The sequence below is a fragment of the Leiobunum rupestre genome, chromosome 2 (genome assembly GCF_980474605.1).
Source record: "Leiobunum rupestre chromosome 2, qqLeiRupe1.1.hap1, whole genome shotgun sequence".
NCBI lineage: Eukaryota > Metazoa > Arthropoda > Arachnida > Opiliones > Sclerosomatidae > Leiobunum > Leiobunum rupestre.
The window spans coordinates 10246641-10262103 of record NC_143385.1 but is presented as its reverse complement, the minus strand read 5'-3'; the positions used below and the strand labels follow the sequence as shown (position 1 = coordinate 10262103).

The 15463-nt window shown below is 34.6% G+C and overlaps 2 long non-coding RNA genes across 2 annotated transcripts; one reads left to right on the top strand and one right to left on the bottom strand.

Annotated features, from left to right (window-relative positions):
* Nucleotides 1-717: 717 nt before the first annotated feature.
* On the top strand, nucleotides 718-3808 carry LOC149956066 (uncharacterized). Its single transcript, XR_016478149.1, has 3 exons — nucleotides 718-882; nucleotides 1599-1749; nucleotides 3536-3808. It is a non-coding gene; the product is annotated as an uncharacterized LOC149956066 (long non-coding RNA).
* A 2977-nt stretch (nucleotides 3809-6785) lies between these two features.
* On the bottom strand, nucleotides 6786-14669 carry LOC149956065 (uncharacterized). The gene is made up of 3 exons (XR_016478148.1): nucleotides 14608-14669; nucleotides 7502-7652; nucleotides 6786-6989 (listed from the first exon to the last, which is right to left on the bottom strand). It is a non-coding gene; the product is annotated as an uncharacterized LOC149956065 (long non-coding RNA).
* Between the last annotated feature and the right edge of the window lie 794 nt (nucleotides 14670-15463).

Genomic DNA, 15463 nt, shown 5'->3' with positions numbered 1-15463 from the left:
ACGGAGATTGATCCACGGCGCCATTTTATTATCTAATCCTAATAAAAGCCGGCCAATAGTGTTCAGTTCAATCCTCAGAGGGATGAAACGACATTGTTGAGTTGAACTGATTTATCGAAATTCATAATCTCATTTAACTTTTAAATATTCAGTTCTATATATTTTTTTCTACAGTTGGTGAAAAGTGTTTTGTGACTTACTCATTTTGTAAAGGAACTTCTGATATTCGTGTATATAACATTTGTTTCTTTGCATTTTACCGGGATCACAGGCTGTCTAGATATTTAATGCAACAATTTAACACCACTGGAATACTCCTTGACGCTATCCAACCTTTAAAATTATTTTATAAAGTAGTTCCAATCTCCTGGCCCTCACCTTAGACTAGAATCCATCCGCGTTAAGTACTGTAATAGTTTAAGCTTCAGAATATTATAAGGTTTAAAAAAAGAACCGCGACTTCATGGAAATTAAAATCGTTTTTATTTCAGAAGTTTTTGAGCCGTGGTCCTTCTACAGCTAGTCATTATTAAATGAATATGGTTTTAACGTGGGTGCACAGAATATAAGAATATAGTCACTGATTGCATCATAAATTTAATCTTCTAAGAATTTCACGAAGTCGTGGAACAGACACAATTCCTTGATTTGTATAAATTCCCTCCGATTTTTCTGCCCACGAAATAGATAGCGAATGTGTTATCTTCAAGCGCAAATTCACCGTTCTTTATCGCATAAAACTAGCAGAAGAGCCTAACTGTAGTCGATAATACTTTTCTTGGAGTAACGTATAAAATCTGGTTTAGGCTTAGAAAATATCGCAGTTTCAATATCTTGAGTTGTTTAAAACCATTCCTAATTCGAAATGTCACAGCAACAAAAGTAAGTTCAAAATCTATTAGTCCGAGAAATATTTTTACGGCACTCAAATCTAATAGAAAATTGAAGTATAAATTTTGGGTTATTTGATATTTATGCTGTTATCAAATACTTAATGTCACCAGCTGGGAACATTATAATGTCATGTGGAGTGGAAAAGTGGTAAGCACTGCCGCCTCGCGGCAAGAGGAACAGGGAACGACCTCAACTGCGTTTAGATTGAAAACCTTAATTCTATTTAATACCAAAGCAAAACTTTATGCCGAATTCATCTAGTGACGTTTAATGCCATTAATTCAGGTGGCCGGGCTAAACTGCGTAGGAAGGTGGTGGAAAATACTTCATTCCCCGCGAGCCAACAGCTCGCTAGGTTGTGTGACGTAGTGGTTAGCACTTACGCTTCTCAGCATGAGGAACCTGGCTCGTCCCAGACACTCCTTTTGCATTGAGTTTGCAAAGGGGTTCTGCTCCAAGCTATTCGGTTTCCCCTTCAATAAAAACTTGCTGAGGTTAAAGGTAAGTGTAGATAGTTGTTGGCTCGCGTAGCATGAAGCCTTTAGACCACCCTCCTCCGGTCACCTGTTTGAAAGGCAAAAAAAGTCGCTAGCTAACTTGGGCTTATAGGAGTTTCTTGGGTATTAGCCTAGATGATTATTATTATCTAAATGCCAATGTGAACATTTATGAATTAACTCTAATTTGTCAATTTTTCCCTTCAGCTCTCACATCAGTGGGAACAACCACAGCTTTTATGGAGGAAGCAATTACAGCACGACAACAATAGGTAGCGCCTACACCACCAATATCGGGAAGGTTTATGGGGTGAGCAATGTCGGATCTACTTTCTCCACCTACGCCACCGGCAATCAGGTAAGTCTGCTAACGGAGATGATTATCAACGAATCGTTGAACTACATTGGGCTAATTTCATTGCAACTAACTCTATAATCTATATGGCGCGGCACTTTGATATAGTTCTTCGTGAAACTTGTTATTCAAGAATATAAGACTACAGTAAGGTTTTTTACCTCTACGGAAAGCTAAATGCTAACCTATTTTAGGTTTATTTTCAATAACTTTCGTTTAATAACGTGTTTAATTTCTTATAACTATATTTCATTTCATGAAATTAGTTTCCAAAAACGCTACCTACATTTATGAAAAACATAATTTAAAAAAATCAAAAGGAAGTGCACCTTCATTAAAGTCGACAATTGCTTTAAAGCAATAACAAGTGGCGGCTCTATGATTGCCACCTGTAATATGTAAAAGCCCCTGTTATTAGAGATGGCCTTGAATCTATCCGATTCCTAAAAACAACGCGACTTTACTGGAGCAAAGGAAGCTAAAATTAAAAATAGCCAAATGATAACGTCATCAGAGAGCCATTGTAGAGTATTATAGCTAGACCACTTATACTCTATTTAGTGGACTTTTACCAAAATTATATATAACGTGTAAAAATATAATTTAGCACTGTAATTTATGTTATTGACCAATTTACAAACCTTCCAATCAATGCGAGGGGTACCTATAACTACCGCATTTTTTATTTCGACGCTAGCGACATCTATTGAAAAAAGAGCTTCTTCACGTCGAGCCGCCACTTGCTTTAGTAATTAAAGCTTACCAAAAAGAGACATTAGAAGGAGTATGATTATTTTGGTTTATGGTCGATCACCTAATTACAAGCTGGTATTTAACCCATTAAACTATAATAGGAAAACACCAAAAATGGTATCCGGTTTTACTATAATTACCGGCAAACTTTCAAGTTCATTACTAAAAACTGAGCTCTAGTGTGTGGCACTAGGTAACTCTCGGTTTAAAACTCCCCGGTCGTATAATTATGACCTCGTTCTATCTGCTATAAGCTCCAATTATAAAAATTATTTTGCTCTATTGTATACTTGTAAGCTATTTAAACCATATTTTTAAATCGCACTAAAACGAGATTCATTTTAAACTAAAACGGAAAGTACATGGCGCTTCAGTGTATGGTATTTTAAATTGTAGAGGCACGTGATGAAAGTGTTGGTTTTCCCACGGCTTTAGCCGAAATTCTTGATTAAAGTAGTTCAATAATGTAATTAGATCCCTGTGAAGGGTATCCTAGACGCTTGCTGCCGTGCTCTCATACCTTTTAAAATACTTACAAAAATGTGCTTGTAGTTCCATCTAGAGGCTGCTAAAATAGGACTTTTTTGTTATTGAATGTTCAAATCCTGGATCCACATTTTTTTAATTCAGTAACATACTTTCTGTCTTTTGAAAAAAAGTTTTAAAATGTATTATTTCTACTATGAAATGTTTATAATTTAATTTATCAACTTAATTATTTTAAAAAATAATTAAATACATTTTTCAATCGTTAAAACCAAATAAAGAAATATTTCAACAATTGAAAACTTTAATTATGAATGTTGTTGATGTATATTATATATAATTTATATTATATAAAAGATTTATGAAACTTTTATTCAAAAACATGTTGACACGGCACATCCTGCATTTGAACTTCAGTCCTTCAATAACAAAATCATTATTAGTTTTGCACCCTCCCAAAGGTTTAAGAAGGTGGCCCCAGCTTTGTCTGGGTTCAAGGTTCTTACTGACCTAAATATTTTCTTGGTACGATAATTGGTTTTTTTTTCAGAATTCCGTGCAGGGAATGCACTATTCTGGAGGTTCCAAAAATAATCGAAGTGGAAACTACTAATGCTACTAAATGTAAAACATATTAAACCAAAATTGTGTTCATTTGCATAAATTTTAAGTGTAACCGCTAAGAAATAAACCAAAATTGTGTTCATTTGCATAAATTTTAAGTGTAACCGCTAAGAAATAAACCAAAATTGTGTTCATTTGCATAAATTTTAAGTGTAACAGCTAAGAAATAAAGAATTTAAAATCGACTAGAATACAATAACATTGTTCTTTATTGGCAAGAATCATTTATGAACAAATAATCGATAATATAGGCATTTGTGGGTGCCAGCTAGAAGCAACAAACACAAGGAGAACGCAGCTAGCCTTTAAACAAGCTAACGAAGGGTTGTGTGCGAATTTCATTGGACGAGCGTCACGAGCCTTTACGCTGAACGTTTTACGGGCGGGGGGGGGGGGGGGAAACAATTTCCGAAATTTCCCCTTCCGACGGCAGCAGGCGCTAAAGCGTCTAGCCAATGAAAACTGACTTTTGACGGGTTACGTTCTCCTTGTGTGGGGTGTTGTGTTTGTTGCTCCTAGGTGCCAGTCTATTCGCGTCTGAAAACTATCGCTACGCCCCCTTTCGTTCGCCATTGAAACCTCCATAGGTAGTGGCTAAAGCAGATGCTATAAGTTTTTCCTCATCGTTATTCGTAAATTTGACTGTATAAATAATGATACTTGCATTTTAATATAATTCAAACATCGTTTGCTCATATTTAAATAAGTTTATTTTTTAAAAACAAACGTTCGTACGACTTTTTAATTTAACTGTAGCAGACGCTAGGTCATAGGCGCCACCTCGGAGAAGATACTGCCGTTACGCCACCTAGACTCGTTTCGGTGGCGAATAACATTTGTAACCGAGACGGTGGTTACCAATTTCCTGCAGGTTGGCCGCCGAATTAGGAATTCATGTCGCTAAAGAAAGTTAATTGTATTTGCATTGTGAGTTGTGTAATGTTTGCGTATGATTTACTTTATATTAAATTAATGTTGATTCAATTAATTAAACCCGGAGAAAGACAAAGAAAACAATTAAGCACCCGTCGTAGTAAAGCCTCGCCTTCAAACAGCTGCCATGACGTTATTTTACGTCAAGTTAATAACAACCCACCTATGGACTATAATGCAGGTAAATTAGGCGAAAAGGTTGAAAAGTCCATACTAAAAAGGGGTGGAAAGGATAAACCTTAAAAAAATTCAAGTAATGATAAAACTGACGAGATACTCGGCACAAATAGATCTACGCGTCAAAAACCAAATTGAAATGGAATTAAAATAGCCAGAATTTCCAGCGGTAGACCGGTTGCGACCTACTTGGAGCTCATCAGTACCGCGCAGGGAATTTGGCTAAATTAGGCCAAAAAGAGAAGCTAAGCCTAAACATAAAAAAATTCAAAACACGTTGCCTAGCAACGGAAAGACAAATAGTGGTATATTGGTGGAGAAGGGTCACCAATTACGAGCCAAAACACCACAAGCACTAGGCTGCTTTTAAAATAGCTAAGTATTCACAATGGGTGTCCTAATGTTGTGATCGCCACAAACTTGCTACCATGGCAACGACCATAGGCTGGCTCGATTACACTTGCAGTTTAACACTGAGAGCGTGCGTAATTATTAAATTGAGGTTAAAATTAGTTAATGTATCACAATACTAATCAAGTGATAGAAGAAAACCTAATATTACGAGGTACTTCAAAAGGTTATGCAAAAATTTTAAGGAGTTGTAGGGGTTAGTTGAAAAGTATGCCTGTTTTTTCCCATTTTCCTACGATGAGTTAAAAGAGTGTCAGAGAGCTTCAAAGTGTGGCCTACAAGCCCCTGGAAGTAAGCTGCAACAAGCGCAAAACCAAGCAGCAGGGAAATGCGAACATTAAGGTTTGGGTTCGTGTGATAGGTATAAAAGGACTTTGTAAACAAATCGAGGTAACCAGCGTAAAAAAGTAAACTGAAACAGTATTTAAAGTCGTGATGGACCGCGATTTCTCATCACTTTCAAACTGCAACAACGGAGTTAACTTCGGAAGAACTGGCGGATATTCATTTCGTGTATGGACTAGTGGATGGCAATGCTTTGGCTGCTCAACGTCTCTACCAGGAAAGGTACTTGAACCGGCGCTTCCCCGTCTCACGGACTTTTACCAATGTCCATCATCGATTACATGAGACAGGCACATTCTGGGTACGTTACTTAAGTTTTTACTTTATCTGGTTCGTTACAAACGTATTGTTCGTTTACAGAACAGGAACGAAGTAGGTCGACCACGGGTTGCCTGCAGTGTTAAGTTGGTTTTGAGCTTGTTGCAGCCTACTTCCAGGGGGTAGTTGGGCACATTTTGAAGCTCTCTGGCGCTCTTTTAACTCATCGTAGGAAAAAGGGGAAAAAAACAGGTGTACTTCTTAACTCACACCCTACAAATCCTTAAAAATTTTGCATACATATTTGAAACGCCCTGTATATTTTAAAATGAAATTATAATGCTTAAAATTACATGGTAAATTTCGCCATTTTTCGCTGTAAACTTGAAATTCTATTCTAATACCCTATGTTGTTATACAACAACTACGTCAACAGATGTTATCAAATAGCTATACAGGACATGAAAAGAACGATACCGCAATTTTTACATTTTAAGGTTGTTTTCTAGTTAAGGCGTTACTTTAAAAGCCTAAATTTTCAAAGATGGCGAAAAATAACACCTGATTTTGAACGAGTAACGAAATCTTTTGCGTACCCTCATTTCGCTAAACACTTAAAGAAACTCGAAGTACCGATGAAACTACAGCTATCGACTAAATATCAACAACAACATAATTTAACAGGTTCTAAATTTTAGAAACTATTGACTCGATGGCCAAAATATATTAAGAAGCATCTTTGCATTTAATAAACACTAGAACACTGATAAATGTGACATGTCATGAGATTAAAATGAAAATCAATAGTTTTTGAAATTAAAAAGAAAATTAATCCTCTGCCTTCAATTATTCTAAGCCACTGAATTATCGAGAATATTTACAACAATTACGCTAATTGTCTAGCTCTTCATAAATAAAAATCAAATAAATATTTAATATACTAATTAATACTCGAAGAAACTCCTGAAAATAAAAAATATTTTGTTATTTTAGTGGGTATAAAAATTCGATATATACCGTTAGATTTTTCTCGTAATTGTAAAATATTTTTTTATTGATTGTTTATTTCACAGACATGAACACAATTATTATTCGTTCGATTCACATGTGTAAGGATGAATTATTCCCTGTGTATGGTTTCATGATTGACGAAAAATTTAAAATTATGTTATTTAAAGAAAGTAGTTCAGATACAGCTTTTCTTAAGGCTTTTTGGAATTTTCATCATTTTCAAACTGCATTCCGAACACTTTGCTCTAAATAAAAAAAGCATTTTAGAAATCTAATCAAATAAAAGGATAAACATTTTGAGATTTTGTTATCATTTGTAATAATTATAATCAGCTAGGCTTATAACCAAGGCATCACATTAGGCCGAGATCTTATAGCATCTTTTAATGTCATTGATTCAGGCAGCCGGGTTATACTGCTTAGGAAAAGCCCTTCATGCCACACGAGCCAACACTACTCTTTCTATTCTTGCTAACCTCAACAAATTTATATGGAAAGGAAAATTAAAGAACTGGAGAGAAAACCACTTTAGCCAGCGGGGAGAAAACTTTCAAACGCACAGCAGAACGAGTAGCTCCAAGTTTTCAAACAGTGGCACAAGCTGGTATGGCTCCTCTTTCTGCAAGGCGAAAGTGCTAACCATTAAGCCAGCCCAGTTTTTGCTAGCCTGGACTCCCTGCTGAGGCTAATGGCAGACGAGGGGAAGGCAAATAATAGGGGGAAATAAAATCGCGTAAAAAAGTTAATATAACTTTACCTCTTCTCCAGTTACGTATGACGTGTGAGTTGTGCCAACATTTGAGATTCCACTAACGTCGCCAATCTTGGTGACGTATTTGGAACCTTCTGTGTCATTGGCCTTGTTATCCTGTCCGTAGAACGAACAGTTTTCGCCATCTATATGTTGGCTAAAACAGTTTTATTGTTAAATTGGTATGTTACACGCTTAACCGGTCCAGTTTATAAGCGGGTAAACCGGTAAACAGCGACTTATTTATTAACTATCACTTGGGCGCCCTTAGCCTAGTCTCGGGTTCAACCGTACCTCAAGGCACGTTGGGGGGCCATAGGATTAAGCATACTCAGCGAATTAATTTAGATTCCTAGAGGCAATTTTAAAACACCGAGGTGCACAAATTTCCATTTTAAAGTATCGCCATTTTAAAGGTCGATAATACATTTTTCAGGGTCGAAATGGCCCCTTTCACAGTCAGTGGCGTAGCCAGGAATTTGTCAAGGGGGGGTCGAAGTATGTGAATGTTAAGAGAAGGGGTAGAAATTTAGTACAGTCAAAGGTAGGTCCAAGGGGGAGGTCTGAACCCGGAAACCCTCCCCCTTGTCTACGCCACTGTTTACAGTAGTTCTTTTTATAAGGATAAGTATATTTTGAAGCAAAATATTTTCAAGGTTGAAATCACCGAACATGCGAAGGTCAAAACCGCCAATTGGGGCACCCCTGCCGTAACCTGTATTTTCTATGTATTTTATAATGGTGCACAATCTTTAATTAAACTAAACTAAGAAAATAAAATAAAAAAATAAAAATGGTTTTTGCAAAATATCAATTTTAGGTTCAGTAGAAATGAAGACACTGCCTTCAATCATAAACGCAAAATTTAACCATGGTTAATTTAAACTAGTAATTAGTAAGTAATATACTATAGAGACAGATACTTGGTGGTTTAAAATAAACTTTTATTAAAAAAGAATATTGGGGAAGCTTTTCGAGCTCACTCGCTCCTTTTCAACCCAGATAGAAATAGAGTGAACTCGAAAAGCTTCCCCAATATTCTTTTTTAATAAAAGTTTATTTTAAACCACCAAGTATCTGTCTCTATAGTATATTACACTGCCTTCAAAACGTGGAAATAAAATAAAAAATGTTTTGAGTTATATAAAAGTTGGTAACTCTATTAATCTATCACATTTTTTAACTTTACGGGAACCAAATGACATAAAGGTGTGCTTTAAAGATATTTATTCATTTATGATTTACTGGGCTCAATGCTATGAGGTTGAATGACTAGGGGTATGACGCTGTCATCATAAAAAATTTATTTCTTTCAATTTTGAAATGGTTAAGTTATTTAAGTATGTTCACACAATTTTTGATTTGTTATTAGTTTATTTTTGAGCCAACAAATATTGACTGTGAAACTGCAAGTAATGATAAAACTAAAACCAAAACTGCTAGTATTATACTATAAGTCTATATTATTGTTCCATAAGTTTGTCACTCTGGGGAAATTTTACTGAGAGCTAGTAACGGAGTGACGTCCAGGCCCGTAGCCAGAAAAATTTCGTTCAGGGGGTGCCCAGAAACTTTTTGTGAGGGGGCACATAACATAATTTCGAAAATTAACATAAGTGGCGCATTGATTTGTTTTTGGTGTTCAACAAAAAACCTTGCTTTCTGAAGCAAACCATTCTTCAACTTGTATTTTATTAAGCAATAGTTACCTACAAATACGGATTTAAACCTAAGACAAAGAAAAGTGGTCCTAAAGGAAAATTTCAACGAATAGAAGTTTAAAAATCTAATAAAATGAGGGGGCAAAGAAAATTCTTTGAGGGGGAATGGATTAAATAGAGGAGCAGGTGGGGGCGAATAAAAATTTAATTTGAAGGGGCATCGCTCACAAATGCCCCCCCCCCCCCCGTAGCTATGAGCCTGGTGACGTCATCTCAAGAAGAACATCTCCCCCTGGCGAAGCGCTGTCAAAGGCTACGTGTAAAGCGTTAGCAAGCGGACGCAAAAAGGCGACGAAGCCCGTAATGCAGTCTGTCTTGTGAATAGCTTTCAGTAAAACTTTTGCATGTGAAAAATAGGAAGTGTCACACTTATGTAAGAATATTATACACTTATTTTATACCTATCTCGATAGTTATTATCGATTTACAGTAACAATAGATAACTATTAATTCTCTTTTTTTGCCCTGTTGATTTGCCTGAACTCAATTTTACCCCTCTTCCACCCTCATCTAAACTCTTAAAGCAAGTGGCAGCTCTAATAATTGCCACCTCAATTATGAAATAATAATAATAATAATAATAATAATAATCACGGCACCACCTTAGGCCTAAGTCATCGAACGACTTTTAAAGCCTTTAATTCAGGGGGCCGGGTTACACTGCGTAGGAGGGTGGTGGCAAGCCCTGCAAGCCACGTGAGCCAACAGCTCCCTACACTAACTATTACCGTTAACCTCAACAAGTTTTTATGGAAGGGGAAACCGAAGAGCTCGGGGGAAAACCCCTTAAACCAGTGGGGAGAGAACTTGCAAACTCAACGCAGAAGGAGTTATTCCGAGTTTTCACCCAATACCACAAGCTGGGATCGAACCCGGCTCCTCTTGCTGCGAGGTGAAAGTGCTAACCACTCCGCCACCCCACCTATGACCCCTTATATCAGAGATGGCCTTGAATCTAAACGATTCTACGAAAAACAGGACTTTATTGAAGAGTGCGGTGCCATCTATTTATGGCAAAGGAAGCTAAAATTAAAAATAGGCCAAAGATAACATCGGCAAAGAGCCATTGTAGAGTATTATATTTAGAAATATTTTAATCTCTTAGTTGATTTTAACCTAAATTATATATCCCGTGTAAAAATATTCTTTATAATTGTTTTAATTTATGTTATTGATCAATTTCCAAACGATCCAATCAACGCGAGGGGTACCTTTAAGTACCGCCTTTTTTATTTCGATGCTTGCGACATCTATTGAAAAATGAGCTACTTCACGTCGAGCTGCCACTTGCTTTAAATATTCTGACCCTTTATTTAAACAACGCCACTCCCCAAAGAATGACACTATGAGTTACCTGACCTGGTGGTAATGCCCTTAGTGACTGCAGATGCTACGTCAATAAAAAGGGGTGTTATTGACTCAAATTAATCGTTATTTTAATCATCGAACCGTGAACGCCTCTGATACTTTGTTGGATAGTAATTGTTTTCCAATGAAATTCTGTATTACCTATTAAATCTGTATATTTTCGGTTTCATTTTAAATAATGCACATGCTATCAAATATCTAGTTAGTATACATTTTACTATTTATTCTATTGTTGTGCTACTATTCCCTGAAATAGTGTTGTTAGGTTTGATAGCTACACTCCTATTTAAACAATAGTCCACGAAACTTATCAAAATTTGGATTATCGTTTTTGGTGATAAACTACACCAATGAAATCTCTGTCATTGTTAGAATTGCATCATGTAAAAAAATCATTTTAGGTAACAAACTTGTTGAAAAATCAACAACTAACAAGGAGTTACAGGAAATTATAACGCTCTTGCGATAAGAACATTACTGATTAAAAGCGATTGACCTATGTAAAATACCGGGTGTTTGTGATGCGAGTGGCACTATTAACAGGGGCGTATTCTTTGGAATAAAATCAGTCACGTGTGTTCATGACCCCTAACATATAACTACCCAAGAACCCATAGACGTACCAAGAACAGAGGAAAGGAAATTTTGCTGGATCACCTCCTAATCGATTTGTTTGAAAGAGGCGGAGCTATTGAGTCTTCTTCCATATTGTTACTTCTAAGAAGAAGGCGCGAACCCTTACATATACAGAAAATTAAATATTATTTTTAAGTTGGTTTCAAGTTGGCTTTAAGTTGTCGTTTTTAAGTTTCAAGTTGGCTCTAAGTTGTCGTTATTAAGTTTCAAGTTGGCTCTAAGTTGGCTTTAAGTTGGCTTTAAGTGTCCTCCATTAAGCGAAATTAGAGTTGGTTTTAAGTGGTTTATAAGTAGGTTTTTAATTAGTTTAAGTAGTTCTTAGACCGCTTATTTTTTGGTTACTTAAGTTACTACAGGCGGAAAATATATAAAGGCGGGGATTATTTTGAAAATATAGATTAGGAGGCTCCACGACGGGCTAAAGCTATGGTTATGTGTTCTTAGTACGTCTATGGGTTTTTGCCTACCAAACCAGGGAAATAACCATAAATGTGAGAAAAAAAAATTATTTCCACAGTCATATTTCGACCTTGGATAAATAAAAGTGTTTCCGGGATACATCACTACGGCAAGTTTCTGACCAAAAATGGCTTTTGCGACCCCCGCACCGCGTAGCGGGAGATTCTTGAAATTCCCGTAGCAAACAGGAAACCTCGTGCTTTTAATACTAGGTCTAAAAACGTGATTTGATACCAGCGCGATTTGAAAATCCAATCTTGGATTAGGTTCTTTTACATATAGGTAATTAATTTCATTATAATAATCTAGTAATAATTAATAACTCAATGATATGGCATATGAGACATCCGCGTTAAGCCTAACCGCCGTTATTTTCGCAAGAGCAGAACCCGTAACAAAAGGAAACGGATTTCAAACGATTTCCGTCGAAAATAAATCGTCGCGTTTTAAGAAACACCCTGTTTCCAGGTTTTTGTCACTACCTAGTCTTGTATTTATCAAAGTCTGAAGTGATTCAATAATCATTGTTGATTTTTTTTGTAAAATTTTTATGAAATACTTCCTGAAGTTGTCAGAAATCAGGTCTACCTTATCCCGTGCCTTTGAATAATTGGCAATTTTATTCAGTTTACGGGTTAAGTTTGATTGAGTTAGCGCTCGGTGAAATGGTTAATTTAACAGCTAAAATTTCAATTAATCATAAGAAATTCGGTTAACTGTTTATGTATGGATATTATTATCGACTATTATACGATTTAATATGCAACAAATAAGGTTTTATTCGGATAATTTTCGGATATTTATATAAAAGAAATGAACGGAAAATTTCTTATCCGAAGGCTGAGCCAGCACTAGTAGGTTGAGTTAGGTTTTTAAGTTTAATAAGCATCGTAGATTGACGACCCAATTTCATTTTAAGTTGGGTTAACTCAGATTATATTTGGTTTAAATGGGTAAGGTTATGTTTGGCATCTTTAGTTTAGGTGTATTTCTAATAGGTTATTTAATTACATTCAATGGGAAATGAAAAATCATAAAATATCGATTTTTATGAGCATGATATTGTGGCTTAAAAAAATAATAAACCCCTATTTGAAATTTTTTAATTTGTCCATTTAAGTACACATTCCATAAATAAATTTCCTTAAATTTCAATAAATTAATCTAACTTTATCTAATTATACGTAGCTTTTTAAAATGAGTATATATAATTGGTTTTTAAGAATATCTTTCATAGATCCAAATTAAAATAATTAGTTTTTAAGCTCGCTTATTGATAAAATATTATTTGTTGAGAGTAGTCGTCAAAAAATATTTGTTGCGTATTTTCTTTCCATTTTGTATTGGAACCCTACGAAAATGTTTGATAACATTTTTCTCAAATCGGTTTCATCCAAAATTGGACTGATCAAACCAGAATTAAAATGAGATCTAATGTTTGAAGTACATCGTCTTATCAGTTATTAATATGCTTCACGATTTTTTTACTTCCTAAAATTATAAATTATAAAATTTAGATAAATGTAATGTTTGTGAGGTAAAAAATCATGTTTGTTAAATTTCGGTAAAAAATCATGTTTGTTAAATGTCGGGAAACATTTATGTTTTTTTAAAACTAGGTAAAAATTAGTGTACTTTTAAATTTATGTAAAAACGAGTGTTTTTTAACTTTAGGTACAAGTGAGTGTTTTTTTAACTTTAGGTACAAACGAATGTTTTTTTAACTTTAGGTACAAACGAGTGTTTTTTGTAAATTTAGGTAAAAATGAGTGTTTTTTGGAATTTAGGTACAAATGAGTGATTTTTGAAATTTAGGTACAAACGAGTGTTTTTTGAAATTTAGGTACAAATGAATGATTTTTGAAATTTAGGTACAAATGAGTGTTTTTTGAAAATTAGGTACAAATGAGTGATTTTTTAAAATTAGGTACAAACGAGTGTTTTTTTAACTTTAGGTACAAACGAGTGTTTTTTGAAATTTAGGTACAAATGAGTGTTTTTTGAAATTTAGTTACAACTGAGTGTTTTTTGAAATTTAGGTAAATATAATTTTTGTAAAATTTTACTAGCAATTAAGCAACAATAATTACCAAGATTTCAATGAAACTCAATTTTAATATTTCATTTAGCTAGATAACTATCAAATAATACTTGATGAAGAAATAATGAATAAAACTATGATCAAATTGTGACCAAATGAGAATTTTATAAAAATTTATAAATTTTATAAATCCATTTTCGTAAGGGAAATAACGTTTATTTTGAAACCAAAATTAACTGAAATATATAATTTGATGCTTTTTTAGCAACTACGTTTATTTAAAATCCGATGAATAAATATAATTTTACCTTTTATTTTACCGATCAACGTTTCTAAGCAAATATGTACCGCATAATTTCATGAAAGTGGACATAAGTAGGTGGAAACAATCTAAATTAATGTTGGGGGTCTTAATTAAATGAAAAAGTTAGGGATGAGGTTTAAATAATAATAATACACGCATAATAGTGAATGCAGTACTTACTGAGATAGAGACGACAGTGTCTATAAGCTTGAAAATTTAAGGAATAAATAACATGGAGCCAATAATAATCCAATCTTTGAGTAGTTTTGTGGTCGGTATCGATAAGAGATTAATCTTTGATTAGTTTGGTTGTGGGTATCAATAAGAAATTAATCTTTGAGTAGTTTTGTGGTGGGTTTCAATAAGAGATTAATCTTTGAGTAGTTTGGTGGTGGGTATCAATAAGAGGTTAATCTTTGAGTAGTTTGGTGGTGGGTATCAATAAGAGATTAATCTTTGAGTAGTTTGGTGGTGGGTATCAATAAGAGATTAATCTTTGAGTAGTTTGGTGGTGGGTATCAATTTTATTTAAATATTGTCTAAAAATTATTGTTAAAATTGTTAAAAAAAAGTTTCCACTTACTTCTTTTGGGAGCTCATTGTATTTAGGTTTGGGTACGTTTCCGCAAAAATGCTTAATTCGTTGAATCTGTCGAGTAGTAAATGATAAAAATCTCACGGTTATAGTAACATAAAGTATCTTTCCTTATCTGTATAGATAAGACAAGATTTGTACACGTGAATATTACGGTTTGTCTCAATAATTAAACGGAATGACGAAAATTATGTGACTAATCCGAGTGATTCAATATTTTTACGTGATTTACACAGTAAATAATCTTCTAGAATATTTCGGTGACATCGTGATAATCGTGACCCGGATGCTACTGTAATATTTCAATATATTTCGATATTTAGCTAACAGTTTCTTAATCAAACGAGAATTTAATAATCAGCTAGGCTAATACCCAAGGCACCACCTTAGGCCCAAGTCATCTAGCCACTTTTAATGCCTTTAAACAGGTGGCCGTGTTACAATGTGTAGGAGGGTGGTGGCAAGCCATTCATGCCACCTTTGTAACAAACCCGTACACTCTAAAGAACATTGAAGTTATGGTCGAAAATAATTCCCAAAGTCTCGACAGCATCGTACAAAAACCCAAAAGCCAACATGAAAATCGTACTCAGAAATCTCAAAATCAATTTCAAATTTATTAGTTTGAGATTACAAATGCTGTAGACAAATATTGCGTTCTAGATTTAATTTTATTACTAATGTCAGTATGAAAACAATGCCCTTATACTAATGTATACATATTAAATATTTTATATTAAAATAGCATAAATCATTTAGATTGAGCGAATGTAAGTAGAACCAGCTACATTTCACTGATGATACCCGTAATCATTGTAATAAACACTAGCTACGTAAACGCTTT